Source organism: Gavia stellata, chromosome Z (assembly GCF_030936135.1).
Source record: "Gavia stellata isolate bGavSte3 chromosome Z, bGavSte3.hap2, whole genome shotgun sequence".
In the NCBI taxonomy this organism is placed as follows: Eukaryota; Metazoa; Chordata; class Aves; order Gaviiformes; family Gaviidae; genus Gavia; species Gavia stellata.
The window spans coordinates 57,016,857-57,032,120 of record NC_082637.1 but is presented as its reverse complement, the minus strand read 5'-3'; positions in this window follow the sequence as shown (position 1 = coordinate 57,032,120).

Genomic DNA, 15,264 nt, shown 5'->3' with positions numbered 1-15,264 from the left:
ACCTCCCTTCCAAAACCCTCCAAAACCAAAAAAGCAAAGACTTCACACTAAAGTGAGCTCCTGAACATACTTGTCAAGAGCTGGCATGCTGCTAGCATATATCCTCACCCTCCCTTAGACTAAAAAAAAAAAAAAAAAAAGAAAAAAAATCAAAGAATTTTATTATTAACAAGGCTTCCACTTTGTTTTTACATTTGCTGTCATGCCTCACCTCTACCAATACCTAGCACTAACTCCCTTTTCCACCAGCGCAGTGTAGTGCAAGGGTAAATCAACAGTCCAGTTAACATAATGAAAGTAAGATTAGAATCAGCTCTACTCCCAGTCTCTTTTGTCTCCCACAGAAAAGTAATAATACAGGCATATATATAAAGGGAGAGGGGCTTTTAACACAATTTCCAGTTCCTTGGACTTTGTGAAAACACTTGCATTGAAGATTTGGCAGTATGAATCCCCCTTTCCTCTTAGCGTAAATGGCTGCAGGACACATAAGGAAACAAAACATCAAGTGCTACAAATTGCCCTGAACTAATTTTTGCTGGTACCTTAGTCAGGTATCTGAAAGATAATTTTCTTTGTAGTCACGTATTTTTGGTAGTGGCAAAAAAGACATCTGTCTTTACCCATCTCCTCTCACTGTCTTCAGCTCTTCCCCCCCTGCCCGTCCCTGCCCGTCCCCGCCCTGACTTCCATGGGAACATTAGTAACATTCACGTAAAAAAGGTTTATCAAAATATCAATGGATCCCATAGTGTTTTCACAGACTCTCATGTCAAGGACTAATTGATGGATGTCTGATCACAAAGCTTCCTGTGAGGCTGTAGTAGCCAACTGAAGTAATCATGCTACTACATTTAAGTGCCTGGAGAATTTACCTTAAAGCACAGCCAGTGATAACATTCTCTGGAAGAATGGAAAAAGATTAATCATCATACAATCTAGTCTACGTTACCACTGAAGTGTCTGGTCCTCAGGTTAATGATGTGATCAGTAACCTCAGACAGAATGGACAGCTTGCATTGCATATTTACGTACATGGCTCCTCTGATTGCAAAGCACATGTGCTCCTTAGCTGGTAATACTCTGCATGATTCAAGTATCTCAAAACCTATTTCAAACAGCAGTAACAACACAGCCACTGTAGAAAGAGTAACATCACAGCAGCATTGCTGTGACAGCTGTGGTGGTCTGTGGGTACAGGTAAGCAAGGTTTCTAGGGAAAGGATGCATATTTTATTAGATTAACTGATAAATCTGGGAAACCCAGACATACTTTTGCACACACAAGTTGCTCCTCAGGTGGGAAGCTGAAGCATCACTCTTCAAAGCAGAGTGCAAGTGGAGAACCAGCTGGGAATATTCTCTTCATTGCACAGATGAGATACTACAGCATCTGAGTGCTTGGCACAAATTTTTTAAAATGCCTTGCCTTCTTCATCCACGTCTAATTTTTCAACCTTCCTATTTCCGGTTAAGACAATTCTCCCTGCTGATGCTGAGCTTGTGAGCTTGTGTTTAATCCACTGCCCTGTCCACATCTTCCCTGCACTGCCCTTCCAGGCAAACTACCCGTGTTCAATCTTCTCCTGTAATCTTTACTACTCTCCAGCCTATCCACATTTAACTGCTCTCCTTTAAATTATGTTTCTGCTTTGCTCACATCTTTCTGGTGCTGATGTGAACAGAAACGCGTGTGGAGATCTTGCACCTTCCTTACAAGGGCTGTAATGAAGTTAAAGTAATCATGCACAACGCTGCATAGCTGGACAGAGAGACGGATTATTACCAGTTCAGACCATGGGTTGTCACCTCTGCATGCACAGTGCCCCGTGAAACTTCAGAGCCTTTTGTCCCAGGACCCCCGTGGGGACACTTGCAGGGGCTTCCCTGCATGTGGGTAAATTGCCCCCCTCCTCACGCTGCTGCCGGAGGGGCTGTGAGCTCGCAGGGACCGGGGAAGGGCTCTGCCAAAGGGGTCTCACCTGCCCCCCACCCCAAGCCCTCCTGGCTAAACTGAGCCAGGATAGCTTCTGCTACCTCCCTTGCTTTTTCACGCTCTCCTCCACCGCCCAGGGCCCAGCCTGCCTGCACCATCTCCTCCCGGCACACAGCCACCTCCAGCCCCTCCCGCTGCCTCCATGGCCGCAGCATCTCCGTGGGGCCTGGCTCCCTTCCAGGCTGCAGTACCCTCCTCTGCTGCAGGTCCCTTCCCCCGCGGCTGCTTCAGTACCGCGCAGCCAGCTCTGCTCAGATCTCCTCCTCCTCGCGTCCCCCTCCCCAGGGAAGCCTGCAGAGCTGCTTCACCCTCCCGCTGGAGCTGCGGGGTGCTGGGGCTTGTGGCGAGAAGAGCAGGGCGGCACCCTGCCTTCAGAGGTGCCTGGCGGCTCCCGTTATTCCCCGGCCAACAAGGGAGAAAGGCAATGCTGAATCATCGGCCAGGCTGCTTCCCTGGCCCCGCTCCACATATGGCCAAAGCCAGGGCCAGGACACAGCCTGCCCGGGATGCTGCAATCCGATACTGCACGGGGCTGGCTCTTCTCGGGACTTTTCGGGCAAAAAATGCAACCCCACGCTCTTTACCGCTTCTGAGTTGGTAAGGGAGCATGCTGCCTTTCGTGCTGGCTCTTGCGGCTGCAGTAAAGGCTGATGGTCTCTCACTTTGAGTCTCAAGATATGACTGTAAACTGGAGATACAGTTCGCTGGTTTTGGGGGTCCTTTCTGCTTCCCTTCACCCCCAAAGCAATGTAGAAATACTTCCCTGCAGCTGCAGTTTTGAGCCTTTTACATTTCTGTAGTGACATGCTAGCACTAGCATGCTGTGCTTAAACATGGCCCAGGCTGGAGGAGATGAGTGCCTTGGAAAAGAGCCAGCAATTTGTTAATAGAAAGGGAGACCCTGGAAGAAAACAAGAGGGAACATGACCTTGGAGGTAACAAAGTTTTACTAGGGTAGCCCATTGGCGGGCAATATAGAAGGGTAAGGAAGGAAATTACTTGCCTGTTTGTAATTAGGTTAGGTCCTTGTGCAAAGGTTTATTTCTGATTATTGTATGGCTTGGGTGTCTTTGACTTAGAGGAAGTAGTCTGATTCTACACTAATGAAGCTAATCTGTGACTGAGATTTGGACTTTTGCCATATGTGACAGGTTGAAACTCAGAGTCTTACAAAACTGTAATTTTATTTTGTGGAGTGTTTTTGCAAATAATCAAGTGTTATTTTGCTAAGTTCCACTCCCAAAAGAATCATGGAAAGACACAAAGCCAAAGTTAGCAGGAACCTCCAGCCTGTGATGAGGATGAACAGCTGTATGTGTTCCTCCAGTTTTATGGGTCCTAAAAGGAGGTTGATTTCTTATTACCAAACTGCAGAGGACCATTCTCTCTGGCCAGCCACAAAGATGTGAATGAAGCTTAAACAGATACGTGATCACAACTGACAACATCCTGCAAATTAGAGCAGCAAGTACCATTTAACTCATCTGACCCTTCGGTCATACCATAATCAGACCCAAACAAGCTGAAGGGTTTGGAAATTAGTCATGAGTCATTCTCATGGAAGCCATTGGATTTCAAATATCCATCTGCTTTAAATAAAATCCCAGTAGTCCAAAAGATTCTCTAAGAATTACCTACTTTTTTGCAACTACTGTGACATTAGGAAAGTAAAGTATGTCTTCACAAGTGGTTATTCATGGCTCTGCTAGATCACAGCTTAAGAAAGGATGCTTAGAGGACCACACATCCCTGCAGGGCAAGTGATCTCTCCCACACCACTGCTTTCCTTTAAGAACATGCCCGTTCTTCAGAAAGAAGCAAGCAGCAATATGTGGCATCAGCTGCTCCATCGTGTGTTTGATTGCACTCCCTTTTTTTACATACATTGAGAAATTAAAAGCATTGTCACCAAGAAGCTAAAAAGAAAAAAAAGTGCATGTTCATTAACAAGAGATTGATGAGGAAGATAAAAGGATCTCTTTTTATTGATTGCAGGCACTTTCTTCAAATTAAATAAGTGCACTATTTAAGGGGGGGGGGGGGGGGGGGGGCGGTGACCCAAAGCAAGTGAGCAGGCCCAATAAGCAGCATCACTGCCAGCAATCATGGTGTAGGAACAGTGGGCTATCACACACGGTGCAAATGATTCATTTATTCCTCCTTTCAGTGCTTCACCAACCTCCCCTCCTTAATCCATCTCCCTTGGATTAATGCCAGCACTCTCTCCCTTTGAGTCCTTCCAAAAGCCTTCACCAAAACCCCCATCTCTCAGCTCAAATGGCACAAGGAGAAAACTTCATTTTGCTTCTATACTGGTCCTGTTACTGGAACTGCAAATGTTAAAATGTCACTTGCACACACACACACATCGCATTTTTCACCTAATGGAAAGCAAATAGAATACATGTGCTAGTGCAGTTTGTATGTCTCTGCCTATTCCCACCACCTTTTTCCCTTTTATTTTCTTTTATACCCCCTGGCATTTTCAGCTACATGTGACTGAGGAGAAGAAACATCAAGCCTGTAAGAAAATGCAGGAAAACATGAGCAGTAAAAATACGTACCCTTAAGCACATATTCAGCCTTAGACATGAGGGTAAATACGTCAATGTCAGCAGAATCATTAGTGTGCTTAATTCATTTGCTGTAAGAGGGCTGCTGTGGGAAGACCCCCTACCCTAGACAACACAGGAGACAGGGACATGAAGAGGCTGTATCGAAACCATCTTTGTACCCTCAAGCCAAAACAACTGTACTGGAATTATTACACTGCTCATGTAGGTGTGTCAGAAGCAGGTCCTCACACTAGTACATTTCTTGGAAATGTCTGGAGCACAGAATACAAATGTCAGTGCTTGTGAAAACATTTGGGAGAGCACATGTTGCCTTTGTGGCAGCATTTTCTGTACTGACATCACATGTGCACATTTACACCAGGAACATGCTTTCTGTAAGTCCAATAGCTCCACTGTTGTAGAAACAGTGATTTGAAAAAACAACACAACTACAATGGCCATTTCAAGAGATGTTTATACTTTAAATAGCTACAGCCAGTAACTGAAGCTGAAAACTGCCATAAAACGGGCTGTTATTTCAGGGTAACCAAAAGGTTTTCTGAGTCTTTTCATCTTCAAGTGAAATGTGAGACACTGAGTTTCTTTCATCCTAATCAAAAGCAGAGCTAGTGGCACTACACGAGACACAGAAATCCAACATCAAACCACAAATGTCAGGGGTTTTCATCAATGGCACAGACTCATTGCCCCAGCCTCTGCTCAGTCACAAAACTGGGATGAGCCCTGCCATTGTTCAGGTTAATGACAATTAGCTCTGCCATGTGGTAAAGGAGCATTTAAGAGATGCAAAGACATGTAATGCGCACAGCTAAGCTTTTCTGCTTGAGGGCAGAAGCAGCAGAAGAAAGACCATGTGCAGTTTTCTGGGGTTATTTTTGGTTTTTTTTTTTTTTTTTTTTTTTTTTTTTTTTTTTGTTGTTGTTTTTTGTTGTGTTTTTTTTTTTTTCTTTCCCCAGATCTGGCACCAGCTTCACCCTGTCACTGGAGTCTCCAGCAGACCTGCTGGGGCTGTCGCAATTATTTATTTTCAGAGTGTGGCAGTGAGCTGCGGCAGCATTGTAGTCGCAGAGCCCAGGCTTGCTCATTAACTCCCACTCACCTTAGTGCTCAAATGCATCTGAGCACCTGCATTTGAGCCACTTTATTCAGATGGAAGAAATTCCTCATTGGTGTTCATGGGACAGTGGCAGTACTGCTACTTTGACAGGCATGGCTATGCAGGATTTCGTGCTGGCCAGCCTTCATATCCGCAGTGCTGCTGCTGAGGGAGTCACTGGACACTGATAATTTGAGTAAAGGTCCTGAAAGCCCTGAATCAAGGAATTATCCCTCCCCCATTGACCCCTGGTTAATAAAGTACTTAAACGTGCATAGAATTAAACAAGTGGTGAAAAGCCTTCCTGATTAGAGGTGGGCTACATCATATATCTAAGTGCCTTTTTGAATCAGAGCCTAATTCAGGAACTGAAAAGGTATTTTGGAGCGTAGTGCTGTGGTTTCATGATAAACAGTTTGGCAGCAATATCATCCTTTTCCCTGTCCCTCCCTTCTTTTTGCTCCCTCTGTTCTGTCACCTGTGCTAATTCAGTAACGTTCTTCATGTGGCCAGACTGTCAACTGTCAGAGATCAGAGATCAGAGAACTGATTTTTGACTTAAAAAGAATTTAAGATTTTTTTTTTTAATGGGTAAGCTTACCAATTAATTCCCAGCCTGTCCCCATGAACATATATAGACTGGAAGAATGGGGACAGGACCATGCTCCAGAGGACAGAAGTTCTTTGACCTTGTCTTATCACTACAGACTTTGCATAGTGAGACCATGACCGAAGGCCTTTCCTGAATCTAGGCTTAACTTAGGCAGAAGCTCCTAGAAGATCCCAACAAGATACCCATTATTCTGAAAAATTTTGACTCTACTTACTACATCTTTCATTTTTTTGTAAAGACAGAATTATTTTTGTACCTGCACATATTCTCAACTGCTGCTGTTTAAAACTTAAGGCATCAAACTTCACTTCACTTCAAAGTGTCATTTTCAAAATTTCAGCTACACATGGACTTTTTCATAGAGTAACTCTCTAGTGTATGCATATTCAAGAGTTTTAGTATTAGAAAAATGAAAAGAAGTCAAAGACATGGAGCCAGCCTATTGCATGGAAGAATTTCTGTATCATTAAATAAACGGGTATTGATGATAGAACACTGACATATTACTGGCTTAGATTTGTAAAGTACGTCTTACAGTACAGTTATACATTCAGAATCTGCAAGTTTCAGAATTTTGCTTGCAGAAAATATTATGATTTCAGCTCAAGAGCTGGTTTGCTTAACAGCTTTCTGCAAATACCTCCAAATAAAGAATTTAATCTACTTTATCCTAAATCAAGATATCAATTCAATTACACCGGTTCTTTCAGCTCTGGTCATGTCTATATGTAGTCTGATTAAGCTCAAGTTAGCAGAATTGAGATGTTCGCTGTTTAAAACAGCTAAGCAACACAGTATTTATAACTGCAAAAATTCCAGCAATAACAAAAGCAACAGCTCTCATCATGCCTCAGAATCCTAGCATCATCAAGGACATTTAATATTTAATATTCTTTCTTAGTGCATTCAGAAAGCCATAGAAGGCATGAATCACTCCTTTGGCATTGGCTGGAAAACTTTGTCAATTTCCAGCAAATAATTAAGAAGAATTCAAATAAGTATGCCAAAGGAGGTTTTATGTCTAGTCATGAGTTTTCAGTAGTCTAATCAAATACAGTTTTATTACATAGCTATGTTTTGAATGCAAACCCCAGCCTGCGTTTTAAGATGTCTTGTTACATCTTTCTCACCTCTGCACCCAGGCTCTCTTTGTGCTATATATGGTCTGGCACAGAAGCAAAACTCTCACCTTTTAGAAATCAAAATTTGAATTGAAATAGGGTAGTTAACTCTTTTCATACACAGGACTTCAGTGTTCCTGCATCAGGTTGGGTCTTGTCAAAAGCAAGAGAGGAAAACAGCAAAGGGGAAATTCCAAAACCTTAAAGAAATCTACCTATCTGCTGTACTTTCATTCCATTGATGCAGTTCAAAGCTACAGAGCAGACTCTGTGCTGCTCCAGACACTGAGCAGACCCTTACATCATGGTAAAATGGTTCATTATGACTTGTTTGCATTTAACACATGGGCATGCACAGCACAGGGGAAATTGGGGCATTGCTGCTGGATGGTGTTAAGAGCAGTAGTGCAGCTTTGGAAACACCCCCTTCTGCAAGACATTGGACAACCTAGAAATGGAGCACAGGAGGCAATGATAGAGCAAAAACCAGGTCTCTAAAGCCCACAACAGGACAGAGGAAGGCAGGTAAATGGAGCCTTTGCTACAGAATGCAGATATTTCTAAGCCCCACTACTGACAACAACGGCATGTGATGGAGTGTTTACGCACTCATACATATATATGTATCAGAATGAGTTCACAGCAATCATAATTTCATTTGATGGATGCATTATTCCTGCAGCATTTCCTGTCTTCAAACTGCAGGTCATGTCCACCGGGGGTGCCTTATGTCTGCCTGTGTTTCACTGCAGAGGCTGTGGAGTGGCAACGGGACCACAAAAAGGGGGTGAAGGGGACAGACTGTGTTTTTCCTTCTTCTTGAGGGTGTCTAAGGAATAAAAGCATTTACTCTGAACGAGTATTTGAAAGGGTGGGCCAGACAGGGAGGGCTGAGGTCACCCTGTATCCTGTGTTCCCAGCCAAGCTCATCCAAATTACGAGCCAGAGAAAAAGTCGAATAAAATAGGGCTGTCCTCTGTAGGTATGCTACGCCTATGGTGGGAAGGGTGGCCGTGATGGTGGGGAAGGGAAATGAGCACCTACAGGCTGCAAGAAGGAGAAAGAGGCACTTAGCAACCTTGGCTTGTACACACATGGATGAGGTGAATTATGTTGCTAAATCCCTTTCTGATCAGGGCCTTAGTTTGAACCCAGGCCTTATAAAACTCTACCATTCCTCCAGACATTGACTGCTGCAAAAATGGGGCCAAATTTCTTGCGAGTGTGGGCAAGATTTCAGCCAGCTCAGCCACAGCAATGGTGAAGATCTAATACTTGCTTGCACTTGAGGGATGCCTTGATCTTTCTCAAAAATTCCCTGCATACTGCTTAACTGCCACTTAACTCCAATTAAATTAAAAGCTGCCAAAGGGCAACAAATCCTCTCTGTGTTTCTAATTTCACACTAAAACCTGTGTCCTTCCTTCAGGGTTTTCAGTAAAGGAACTGTATTTTAACAACTTTGCACGTGCTAGAGGAGAAAACAAGGATGTGACCAAAATAGATTTGATTCTAAAGGCATAAGCTCCAGAGGGCAAAGCCTAAGCTCCCTGGGGCAGACCTGGCTGCCATGCATACTCATGGGTGTAACGTAAGTTCTTTCTACTTATTCCAGAAACCAGAAGCTCAGTTAAGGAAGGAAAAAAGCAGGCTGTCTTGAATTTTGAACTCCTTTCATCCCAAAGAGCAAAGGTGGTGCTCCTGCCTCACTGATCAACTTGAAATGATTCTCTGGAGGCCTTGTTAATAACACTTGAAAAATATGTGAATTTCTGTATATTACATTCCTTTCCTTTGTTAGGCATCAGTTCAGGGTTTCATCAGGAAAGCAGCCCTGCTCAGCTGCACAGAAATCACTCTGTGAGACTGCCTTGAAGGACACAAAATGACTAAGATTTAACCAAGTGAACTGAAAAATAAAAAAGGATAACGTTTTGGCCTGCGTTGCTGAGTATGTGCTAGTAATGCTACACAGTGCAGGTGTGATCGGACTATACACTTCCCCTTCTAAACTAGCCCACTTAAGAAGTGCTAGTATTATCCCAACAGTGACTATTAGGGTTAGATGTGGGCTAATTAAAAACTTAGGCAGCTGAGGTCTAGTCAGCATTAATAATTAGTTGTAGCTGTTTCCACCACCTTCCACTCTCCACCTCCATCTCCTTTCTTCCTTCGACAAAAACAATGTCTCTGTGCATATATGTAATTACAGGAAACATAATGCATTATTAATGTGGCCACAGCAGACAGAAAGTTCAGGTTTACTGCTTACCAGTATAGAGGTAAGTTGTAGCTACTGGCAACAGTCAGCTTGCTGGTGCATTAGGTAACGAGAGAGTTTCCAAGAGTGCCAACTGAAGTGGCTAAACAATACCAGCTATTTGGAAAAGCACAGAAGCTGGGAGGAATGATGGGTCTGAATCTATCACTGAGACAGGCAACTGTGGACAACCTGTAGGAATTATTCCAGGAACAATTAACTTGCAACAATAAGGTTCTGCATTTTCTTTGATCCATGAATGCGATTACATTCAAACGCAATTACACAAGTCGGAAGTCTCCAGAGGACGGGCAGAGATGAAACAGGTACAGATAGCAGCATGAGATAAAGCACCCCAAATAAAGATCTTTACCAAGCCCTTTTCCCACTGAAACAACACAGTGTTACAGTGAGCTGGAAAAAAATCCCGACACATGTCCTGTGATTTCAGGGAATATCAGACAAGTCAGGCCAGAAGTGCTCATTTCCTGGCACACTGAACAATGATCTATCATTACAGACATGTATCTGTCAAGCTGGTATCTGTGCACACATGCTGAAGAAATGCCTTTCAGATTTCATTTTCCAGTTATCCTGGACAACGTGTTATGCTGCATACAAACAGATACATAGCCAGAACCCCTGAAATGAAGGCTTAGAACAGCAGAAAAATACGGTGTGACTTGAACAAGTAATACATTTACGGATTGGATACACAGTTTAAAGTCACAGAAATTAATTCAGACCTAATCCCCCAGCAGGTTGCCTTTGTGCAGTCTCAACCCAAGTCACGTTTTGTTTTTTCCCCTCCTTAAGGGGTTCGGTTTTTTGTACGAAATTTGTAACTTCTTGATACAGTGCCTAAAACATAAGAATTGTAAAAAGCAGCAAGGAGCTGTCCTAAAGCTGAAGAGTCAGAAGCTTCTCCCACAGACCGTTGACATGTCTCACAGATTTCAGGGATCCACCAAAGAAGCACAAGTAGACTTCCTTCCTAACAGGCCAGAGGGGAAGACCCTGGTCTGCAGCCAGAACCAAAGGGCTAGCATGAAATTTGGCACATGCAACATTAAAGCTTTGTTGTCCCAGATCACTTGTACGTTACTGAACAAGAGCTGCAAGAGGGTTGTCACAACACCTACCATTCAGGTTGTGGCCTCTCACTTTACCCTGCTGACTGTGAGCCCTCTGTAGTAGCTTCTTGCCAACAAGGAGCTACTCTTTCTTCTCCCCACCAGCTGGGCACGATGGGGATTAGTGTAAAAACCACGATGGTCCTGCCTTTGAAGATGACTTTCTCTGGTTTGAATGGCAACAGTTAACTATAACCTTTTCAGCTACCCACAGCCATTGACAATTTCCCTATTGCAGACAGCCTTTTTAATACCACTGTGGGGAACTGCACTCAGATGACACAGAGAAATCCTTTGGTAATTATTCGGGCTAATCCTATTAGGAAAGAAAGGCTTTCAATTGCTAACGCAACAAAAAAACCTTTCCGAGAAGGAACCCACCACTTCAAATTAAATCAATGTCCCCTTCCAGCCCAGGTTAACCTGATTATTATTGTACATAAGAAAAGTTGTGTTAACTGAAATCAAAAACTGTTTAAAATTTTAAGAAGTATTATTTAAAAATTTAAAAAACGTATTTGAAATGCCTACAGATTCAAAAGACACCACTCTGCTTTCCTGCACATATTTTATTTGCACTTTACTAGTCCACAGCTCTACTTTTGTATTTTCCAAGTAAGAGACAGACTTTTACAGAACAGGCATATTTTTATAAGGATTTTGCCTATGCTCCAAATTTATGCTACAGGAGAAGATAAAATTTATGTTCTCCAAATTTGCTGTTATTTTAATGCTGTGGTAACATGACAGTGGTAGAGTTAACTTTTTCATGTGCTCATCAGAAATTCAGCTGGAGTGTTTAAAATGACAGTAACTTGATTTATTGAGCAATAAGAGGAATTATTCCTCTATGGCCACCAGCCAAACAAGTAATCTTTTAATAAGGCATGTGAAGTCACTGCATTTCCTTTATGAGAAAAAAAAGCGCCAGTTAAAAGAAAATGTGCTTAGGCACCTAAAATGGGCCTAAATAGGCACACCCAACCATGTGGCCTTAGGCACCTCAGTTCCCTTTTCACACTGGCATCTGCTCATGACTCAAGGCTCTCCTTCATTCCTTACCCTAGAGGGTGCTGGATGAACCAGAACTGCTCTTCAGATCCTTTTACCATAGTTGACTTCACCCTAGATGTTAATAACAGCTTTTGGGTTTATTTTAAAATAAATTGACATGGCTACCCCTTTTCTCCCCCTTGGGAGTTTTCCTTCTCTCTAAGAGCACATTTTCAACTCTGGCACTGCAGGCTATTTTAGGGAGGGCTTCCAAGTTCCTCTTGCTGAAGTAAGTCTGCAGCTTTGCAGAAAATGATGAAACGTTTTCTACACTAGAGAGACAAATGTCACTGAAGCTTTTTTCTAAGACTTTGTGGACAGAGGAAAGACATGGTGAACACTATCTCTTCACAGGCAAACAGTAGGGGCATTTATTCAATGGTGGTTTAATGATTCCCCCTCTCTTTTTTTTCTGGCCTCCTTATACCTCTGAGGAAGTGTTGAGGGCATAGGAGATGGGCAGAACTGGAGAAAACTTCCCTTGCTCCATCTTAGTCATCTCCAACATGCTGGCTGTCTGCTTGGCTCCCCACTCAGCACGAGTGTGAAACAACCTTTGGTAATTGTTTGGACTAATCCTCATAGGAAATATTTTTAGTTTTGAGGCATCTAAACTCTCTCTGAGCATTCACTGGGGTGCCTGCACTTGCAGTTCAGGGTTCATGCGTTTTTCCCTCAGGAGCCAAGTGTTGGTCTGGGATTCCCAGCCTGCAGCCCACATTCATACTAGTCCTAAGGGATGTGCTCAGGGTTGCTCAGGAAATCTTTCCTTTGATCAGTGTCTTGCTAACATCCAATTGCTGGACTGTCTGTCTTTCTTGAGCATTCAAGAGTGTGTCCTTGTGATTGTTGTCCCTGTGATACGTTTCTGCATTTGCAGATGTACAACCTCCCTCAAGTAAAGGATTTAGGAAAATGTAAGCAGGATTGCGTATCTGTTAGACACTCTGAGAAACAGAAAGGGAGTGTTTGATGCCTGACCAGCAGCACTGAATTGTGTTCACCCTGAGCAGGAGTGTGAAAACACAGGAGAGAGATGCAGATGCTTTATGGGACCTCTCTCCTTCATTTATTTGGCAAATACAAGTAACTGCAAGACTTCTTTACAGCCTCTCACCTAAAGAAAACACAGCAAAATATTTTTGCAAGTGAAGGGAAATATTTTCATAAGTGGTGAGAGAATATGAGATTATCTATTGAAAACTATGGTCATCTCAGAAATATATCGCTGCTGTCAGTAATTAATGCATGAGTTATAAAACTCAAGCAACTAACTTAGAGCCTGTTTTTCATACAGCTGTCTTTCTAGCTGAGATCAAACACATAATTTAGTGAATCGATCCCTTTCCCCTTCTCCACAAGCACTACTATTTGAACATCTACATTTTCTGGTAGTAACATTATGCATTGTGTCTGAAATCGACATGATAATGGGAATTCCCAAAGGAACCTGGAGCACAGCTCATGTTGCTCTTGCTGCACAGGAAATGCAACCGTTCTTACTCATCCTTCCTCTATAATGAAGAGTCAGATTCATTGCCTTTCTGTGCTGCGGAGGAAATTGCTGCATAATCTGCTTTCACGGCTAGACAATCCCCCTCTTTCCAAAGCAGGCTAAGCATGCAAATTCTCCAGGCATATTTGATGAATTTCTAATAACAGTGGGTGAAACGACAGGGCAAAGGCGAGTGTCAGTGACAGAAGCCTTGTACTGGCTCCCTGCTGAAGACATTGTTTTCTGTGTATGTTCACCCACATATTAATTGTGGGTGATAAATATTAATTGTATCTGCTCTGGGACAAATAAACTATAATCAGGTCAAACTGTGGCCAGCCTTTAGGTCAGTTAGAAGTCTTGAAAGGACTAACACATGCATCCTTCTCAGCACTTCACATGGGCTGCAAAATGAGACCCCCAAGGTCTCCCAATTTATGATCTTGTATCACCAGTGTAGTGAAGGGAGTGCCTTCTGCCAGTCAGGATGTTCCCCTCCATCTCTTGAGCTAAGAGAGTGACCTCTGGGGGCTGCAAGGAGCAGGCCAAGTTATGCCTCTCCAGCCTGTCAGATGATTTTATAGCCCTCTGTGGTTAGGTTTTCCTGTATGGGCAATAGACATATTTATTTTTTCTATGTGGGAACAGAAAAGAAAAAAAAAAATCTTATCTGCCATTGAGAAACACTTATTTGCTTAGGCCCCCTTCAGGTCAAGTTCTTGAGGAAATTTTGAGAAAAGATTTGATAGTTGCATGGAAAATAGGAACATGCATTCCCTTGCTGCACTAACAAAACCAAATGCTTCTTATGCAAGGGCTAGTAAGCCTCATGCTTTAGCATCTAAGTCAATCGTTAATCACAAGAGGGCAAGGATGACATTTTCTAGGTAATAAAACAAGTCCACAGTTTTCCATGAAGATTGTTTTTGCACCTCCCTCTCCATTTTTGGCCTTGCCCACAGTTAGAGACAGTAATCAGTAAAGCACTAACATATTCTGGTGCTCTGTATTTCCGCATCAATCATGCACAACGCTATTCAAGGTGTCTGAAATCGCATGTGACTCCAGCCACAATATTTGATTATGTGGCTTGCTGCTGTAATTGTTTCTAGTCAATGTGGATAAGCGATGAGAACAGGCAGAAGACCAAGAGAAGATTACACTCCACTTAGTGGCTTAGGGTTTAACCATCTGTTGTCCCTGACTGCCCTGCGTCTATAAGGTGGAAGAAGTCACCTTCTGAAGTCACGGGGTGCTGGTGGCCTTACAGTGAGGAACCTGATCCAAGGCATAATGGGGTGGTGGTTGCTATGGGAGAGCAGGAGGGAGCTGGACCCAACAACCAAACAAGATTACAGAAGAGACAACACTCCCTGCAGATCTAACAAGAGGAAAAATAGGAGTCAGAAAGGTTGAGTTACCTCTCACGGTCATGGCTTAGGAGGAAACTCATTTAGCACAGGCATCATCTTTCTGTTGTGTCTTTCCCCCACCAGTCCCTGAGGCACCAATTTCTGCCTGCTGCCTGAGACAGGACACGGGGCTCAGCGGGCACTGGGGCTGGCCAGCCTGCCTGCTCTTGAGTGTCTCTGGCTAGTCTGCTTCCCCAGCATCTGTGAGCAGGGACTGGCGTCAGAAATTCTACCCTGCAGCAAATGCTGTTTTCCAGAAGGTCAGCTTCCCTTTTCCCTGGCCAGGTAGAGGAGGTACAGCAGCATGACTGCTTCACACGTGGTCAGTTTGATTGGCTGACAGCTGGGACTTTCATTCAAGAGCGGGTGATATTTCAATTTTGACAGGGGGTATTGTGTGCAGGGATCGTGCTTAAAATTAATTGGAATGACTATTTTCTGCAGGGTTCCTGAAGGCCAAGACACAATCATGACTAGGGCTGAGGAAAAAACAGCCCTCAGAGATCAGA